Raw genomic sequence first — 6,632 nt, 5'->3', positions numbered from 1 at the left:
GATTTAAACCAGCCTCCACAGAACATTCACTGAGGTTTGGCATACATGCTCTAGCAATAATACCAGGCCAGCACTTCACCTGCTCACAGGTTGCTCAACCCTGAGACTGATACATCATGAAGCTAAACTCGTTCTTCCTACACACTTGTTTGATCCTAAAATCATCCTGAATTCTGGTGATATCACTCAGTCTCTCTCTAAGTGGTATCCCTCACTGTCTGGATCTAATTGCTGCCTCTGTCAGTGTCTCTCACTCTTGCAGCAACTCCAAATCCTGAGCCAATAGAATTGTCCACTCCAGAGAGATACAGCAGCACAGGCCAGGGATGGAGACTGGGATTTTCCAGATATCTGTGGGACACAGTATGATTCTCCCTGTGTAACCCTCACTGCTGCTGTCTAATTTCCTAATCTATCTATCTTTCAGTCTCCTATAGGTACTCAGGAAGTTACTGACTCAGTGGAAGTCCCAGCTGCTGGGTGTTTCGTCCATCACCACATTGAAGATGTTTGGTCAGCCAGAGAGACAAAGTGCAGGGAGATCTGGAGCCTTCAATAAATCCTGCAGTGAGGTAAGATCACTCACAGTGCACAGAGCAAGGAGCAATGAGAGGGGTCCAAACATCGGCTAACAAGACATGACATAGATACCGTGCTGGAGGGGGAGCACAGTACAGACACACCCCAGGCTCAATCACCGCCCCAACTTTAACTTACTTTGTACTGAGTCAGCATCGGAAGTGTCACAGTTATCGATCCAGGTCTGTGCTGTCTTAGTGAGTATCAGTACAACAAAGGGGAAAGCAGGCCTCCCACGAGAGGGTGGGACTGCTGCCTGGGATCTTTCTGTTCTGCGCTCCCTCTCCAACACTGTATCTATGTCATGTCTCCTTGACCAGTGTCTTCAACAGTGTGTAACCCCTACGTCAGTTCCAGTCCCTGTAACCTCCTCCCTTCCCTTTCGTCCCTCTACATATTTGAAATGTACTGCATTCCAGCCTACCATCCCTGTCTCTGTAACTTGCTTCAGTATCTACAACATGCCTTATCTCGGAAGTCTCCTCCTTCAATAACTGGAGACAGAGGCATGCAGCACCATTCGGTCGAGATCCCCTTTGATAACCGTATTCACTGTCCACTACACCATTAATTTGATCATCCATAAAATTACAAACAATGGCTCCTTTATTCTCATCCAAATCGTTTATGTAGATGATATACATCAGTGGGCCCATCCCTGATCCTTATGGCACACCGCTGGTCACAGGCCTCCAGTCTGAACAACAACCCTCTCCCACCTCCCTCTGTCTCCTAATGTGAAGCCAATTTTGTATCCGGTTGGCGATCTCTCCCTGATCCCATGTGATCTAACCTTACTAACCAGTGTATCATGCTAAACCCTGTCAAAGGCCCTGCTGACATTGGTGTAGACAATATCTGGTCACAACTTCAACGAAAGCAGTCAAGTTAGTGAGCCCTGACTTTGTCTGCACAATGCCCTGCTGACGATCTTTGATCAATCTTTGCTTTTCCAAATGAATGTGACTCCTATCTGGCAGAATCACTTTCACAACTTACCCACCACTGACGTTGGGCTAATTGGCCTTAAGTTCCCTGGCTTTCCATTGCAGCCTTTCATAAATAATGGAATAAAACTATATTCTTGCCATAGAGCCATACAGCATGGAAACTGACCCTTCAGTTTGTACCAAACATTACCTAAAACTAAACACATCCCAGCTGCCTGTTGCTGGCCCATATCCCTCTTACCCCTCCCTATTCCTGTACTTAATCAAATGTGTTTTAAACATTGTATTTGTACCCACAGTCCCCCCCCCCACTTCCTCAGGAAGTTTATTCCACTCTCAAACCACCCTCTGTGTAACAATTAGCCCCCATGTTTTTTTTTAACATGTCCCTCTTCTCACCCTAAAAATGTGGCCCTTCCACTTGAGACTCCCCCATCCTGAGGAAAAGGTAACTGCCATTAACTCTATCTATATCCCTCATCTTTTTCATAAACTTCCATCAGGCCATCTCTCATCCTCCTGGCTCCAGTGAAAAAAGACTTGCTGGATGGGCTTTTCTTCAAAGCTCAAGCCTTCCATACCCAGCCACATCCTGGTAAATCTCTTCTGAACGCCCTGCAGCTTAATAATATCCTCACAATAACTGGGCGACCAGAACTGGACAGAGTATTGCAGAACAGGCCTCACCAATATCTGTGCAATCTCAACATGATGTCCCAAATCCTCCACTCAATGGACTGAGCAACAGTCAGGCATGCCAAGCACTGTCTTATCCATCCTGTGATGTAAGCTTCAAGATTTATGTACCTGAACCCGGAGGGCCCTCTGCTCTAAAACACTAACCGAGGCCCGAACATTAATTGTATAAGCTCTACTCTTGTTTGTTTTAACAAGTGCACTACCTCGCATTTATTCAGATTGAATTCCATCTACGGTTTCTCAGCCATTTCAGCCATATTATCAAGATCCATTTTAGCAAACCTCCTTCACAGTCCACGATTCCAACCTCCAGTCTTCCAGCACCTCACACTTGGCTGTCAATTGTACAAATACCTTTGCTCAGTGCTCCACAATTTCTTGCCTAGCATCCCACAATGTCCTATGATACACTTAATGAAGTCGTGGGGCTGTCCATACCTTTGTGTTTTAAAACCTCCAGCACCACCTCTTCTATAATGTGCACTCTTTTCAAGTCATAGAGATGGATACCATGGAAGCAGAGCCTTCGGTCCAACTTATCTATGCTGACCAGAAGATCTAAATGCATCCATCCCATTTACCAGCATTTGGCCCAAGTACCTCAAAACACTTGTTATTGATATACCCAACCAGATACCTTTTAAATGTTGTAATTGTATTAGTCTATGTTACTTTCTCTCTCAGCTCATTCCATACACGCATCACCATGTGCATGAAAAAGCTGTCCCTTCAGTCCCTTTGAAATCTTTCCCCTCTAATCTTAAACCTATGCCCTCTAGTTTTGGACTCCCAACCCCTGGGAAAAGACCTTCAATGTTTACCCAATCCATACCCCTCCTGTTTATATAAACCTCTGTAAGGTCACCCCTCAGTCTCCGATTCTCCAGTGACAGTAACCCCAGCTTATTCAGCAACAACCCGGGCAATATCTTGTTAATCTTTTCTGAGCACTTTCAAATTTCACAACGTCATTCCTATAGCAGGGTGACTGGAATTGCCGAGAACTCAATTGTGGTCTAACATATTGCTCTTGTTCCCTGAGTTCCCCAGTCTTTCTCCACAGTAAGTTCTGGAGTGAAAACATTGTTTAGGGTCTTAGGAAATATCCAGCACTTCTGCACATCAATTGCCTCATTCATCTTTAAGGGCCCTTATTTTGTCTCGAGTTACTCTATTACGCTTAATATATTTATACAACCACTTTTGGATTCTCCTTATGCTTCTCTGCAGAGGCTATTTCATGTACCCTTTCTGCATTCCTGATTTCCACCCAAAGTGTATTTCTCCAGCCCCTGTGATCCTCGTGGATTCCCTTCATCCAGCTGACATGTTCCCCTTTTCCTTGACCGGACTCTTAACAGACAGCCAGTGTTTCAAAATGCTGTCAGCATTGACCTGCACACAAACAGGAACATGCTGGCACTGAACGCTCAATTTATCTCACTTTTAATATATTCTCATTGCCAGATTTCACTTTCCCTGTAAATGGACTCTCCAATCACCTTTTCAAAGTTCCTTGGCTGATACGATCAATATTAGTCTGGCCCCATTTTACAATTTGAACTTGTGGACCAGGCCTGTCCTTTTCCATAGCCATTTTCAAACTCATGCAACTGCCTCAGTCCCTTTCCCTACCTTGTTTCCCAAGTGGAGGTCAGGTTTTGCCCATTTCTCTTTTCAGTCCATTTACATATTGATTGGGAGTTTTCTGGAACGCAATTACCAAATTCCTCCCTTGCAAATGCTGAACACTGGCAGGCCCAGTCTCAGTTTGGAAAGTTTAAAAACCCCTGCCATAACAACCCTATTATTGTGATCGATATTTGAGATCTCCTGACATATTTGTTTCTCAGTCTGCCACGGATTATTCGGGGTCAATAGGACAATTGTGTCAGAGTGATGACCCATTCTTAATTCTCAGTTCCACTAACATAGCTTCACTGGGCGATCCCACAGGAATATCCTCTCTAAGTACTGCTGTGATGATTCATGCAATCAAAACCCACCACCACGCGTCCTCTCTTGCCTCCCCTTCCTGTAGCATCTCTACCTTGAAACAATGAGCTGCCAGTCCTGCCCCTCCCTCAGCTGTGTTTCTGTAATAACTATAATATCCCAGTCCCATGTCCCAATCCATGTCCTGAGTTCATCTTCCTGAGCTGTCAGGCCCCTTGCAATGAAATAAATGCAGTTTAATCATCGGTTTTCCACTATTCCCTGCTATGTTCTTGCCTGCCTTGTCTGTTGAAATTGCTGTCTTTAACTTGTGCACCAACCTCAATCTTCTTTCTGACCTTATGACTGTTTCCGGTCCAACACCCTGCCAGATTGGATTATATCCTCTCAAGCAGCTCTCACAATTCGCCCCACCAGGATATGGGTCCCCCTCCTGCTCCCAGTTCAGGTGCCTTCCCCACCCAGTCCACCTGTTCTGACACCTTTAGGGATATTTGGTCAGGTCCCTGCGTTCCTCAGTAGTCGGCAAGAACCAACCATTCATTATGTCTGCCCTTTGCTTATCATACCTCCCACAGGGTATGACCTCACATTGATCAGAAGTAAACTCTGCTCAGATTATCATCTGATCGTCATCAGACTGTAACGAGAGACCATCCCCTTCACTGTGAACATCTTCATCTTTCATGTCGACTGCAAACTTATGAATGATAACTTTTGCTTTCACATCGAAGTTATTATTCAATAGATTAACCAGTGCTGGTTCCTGCACAGATCCCTGTGGTACACCCGCTGGTGAAAGAATTTCAAACACGAAGAGGTTTATCCACGAATTTTGTATCCAATTTACCAACTTGCCTTGAATCCCAGTGGCTCTTCCCTTTCGGACCAGCCTTCCATGTGGGACCTTGTCAAAGGCCTTATTCAGGTCCATGTAAACCACATCATCTGCACTGCCCTCATCAATATTTTGAGAGATCATTTAAAAAAAAACGCAACTGAATTCCTCAGACAGTATCTTCCTCTGCCAAATCCGCGATGACTCAGCCAAGTTGATCCCTGCCTTTTCAAGTGTTTATTCATCCTCAGAATTGTTCCCAGAAATGTCCCTCCCCCTGTTGTCAGACTATCTGCTCTGTAATTACCTGGCCTATTTTTGCTGCCTTTCTTGAACAAAGGAACCACCTTAGCGATCCTCCAGTCATTCAGCACTTCACCTGTGGCCAGCAAAGTATTAAATATATACACCTGTGCCCCAGCAATCTCCTCCCTTACCTCCCATAGCAGCCTGGGATATATTTCTTTGGGCTTTGGGGATTTCCCCACCTTTATGCCTGTGAAGACATTTAATACTTGCTCCTTATTGATCTTAACATGTTGTAGAACCTCACCATCCCAACTGAAATCCCCGGCTACAATGTCTTTCTCCTGTGTGAATACGATGGGAAGTATTCATTGGAGACCTCACCTACTTCCTCTGGCTCCATGCACAGATTATCCCTTTGGTTTCTAACAGGCACAACTATTTAACTAGTAATCTTCTTCCTCGAACTGTATTGATAAAATACCTTGTGGCCTTTTCTTAACGGTATCTCCCAAGGGTATTTCAAGCCCATTCTTTGCTCCTCATTTTTAAGGACCCCTTGCACTCTCTATACTTTTGAAGTGCTTCGCCTGTTTTCATCGCACTGTACTTACTTTATCCAGGTCACGATATCGCGTGACCAGTATTCACTGCAGTTACTGCCGTTGTCTTTCACTCTTCTCTTCTGGGAGCACACTGGCCCAGAATTCTCCCTGTATCACTTTAACCTTGTTCCTTAATCCGAATATGAACCCAACTGTAAATAGTTCCTCCCAGTTTGCCAGATCCTGTCTCGTGATAATGATAATGCCCAGTGACAGTAATATTCTAATGATTAGGGGGCTTCTCCAAATTTTGGCACCTTCACTTCTGCACTATCCTTATTTCTTTCCAAAATGACTTTGACACTTAGTGTTGTGTCCACTATCCCAAAAACCCTACAAAAATCCTTATCCTTCTGTCTATCATCCTGTCCAGCATCTACAACCTACTCTGTCGGTAACACCCAGCCCTTACTGATCTACCCTCCAGCCTCTCCAGCACATGATATCACTGCAAACTTCTCCGGTCCCCACAGCACTTCTCCATCCTTTCATACAGCACCTCATTACCTCGAACTATTCAGAGAGTACGGAGGCATGGGATACAGGGAAACCTATCTGTCTGGATACAGAATTCCTGGCCTCTAGAAGACAGAGGACGATGATAGATACAAAACCTTCAGCCTGGAGTTCAGTGACCAGTCGTGTTCTGCAGGGATCAGTTCCCGGAACCATGCTCTTTGTGATTTTTATAAATGACTTGGATGTGGGAGTGGAAGATTGGGTTAGTAAGTTTGCCAATGACACAAAGATTGTTGGAGT

General features: G+C 44.8%; 1 long non-coding RNA gene across 1 annotated transcript in view; it reads left to right on the top strand.

The window, feature by feature from the left end:
- Positions 1–432: 432 nt before the first annotated feature.
- The window catches only part of LOC140456914 (uncharacterized), a 32,146-nt gene continuing 25,946 nt past the window's right edge, over positions 433–6,632 (top strand). The window contains exon 1 of the long non-coding RNA XR_011953200.1: positions 433–572. This is a non-coding gene — a long non-coding RNA (uncharacterized lncRNA). The remainder of the gene's footprint in view (positions 573–6,632) is intronic.

This window comes from Chiloscyllium punctatum, chromosome 31 (assembly GCF_047496795.1).
Source record: "Chiloscyllium punctatum isolate Juve2018m chromosome 31, sChiPun1.3, whole genome shotgun sequence".
Lineage (NCBI taxonomy): Eukaryota > Metazoa > Chordata > Chondrichthyes > Orectolobiformes > Hemiscylliidae > Chiloscyllium > Chiloscyllium punctatum.
The sequence above is the reverse complement of the archived record's forward strand: the minus strand, read 5'-3'. Positions and strand labels throughout refer to the sequence as shown.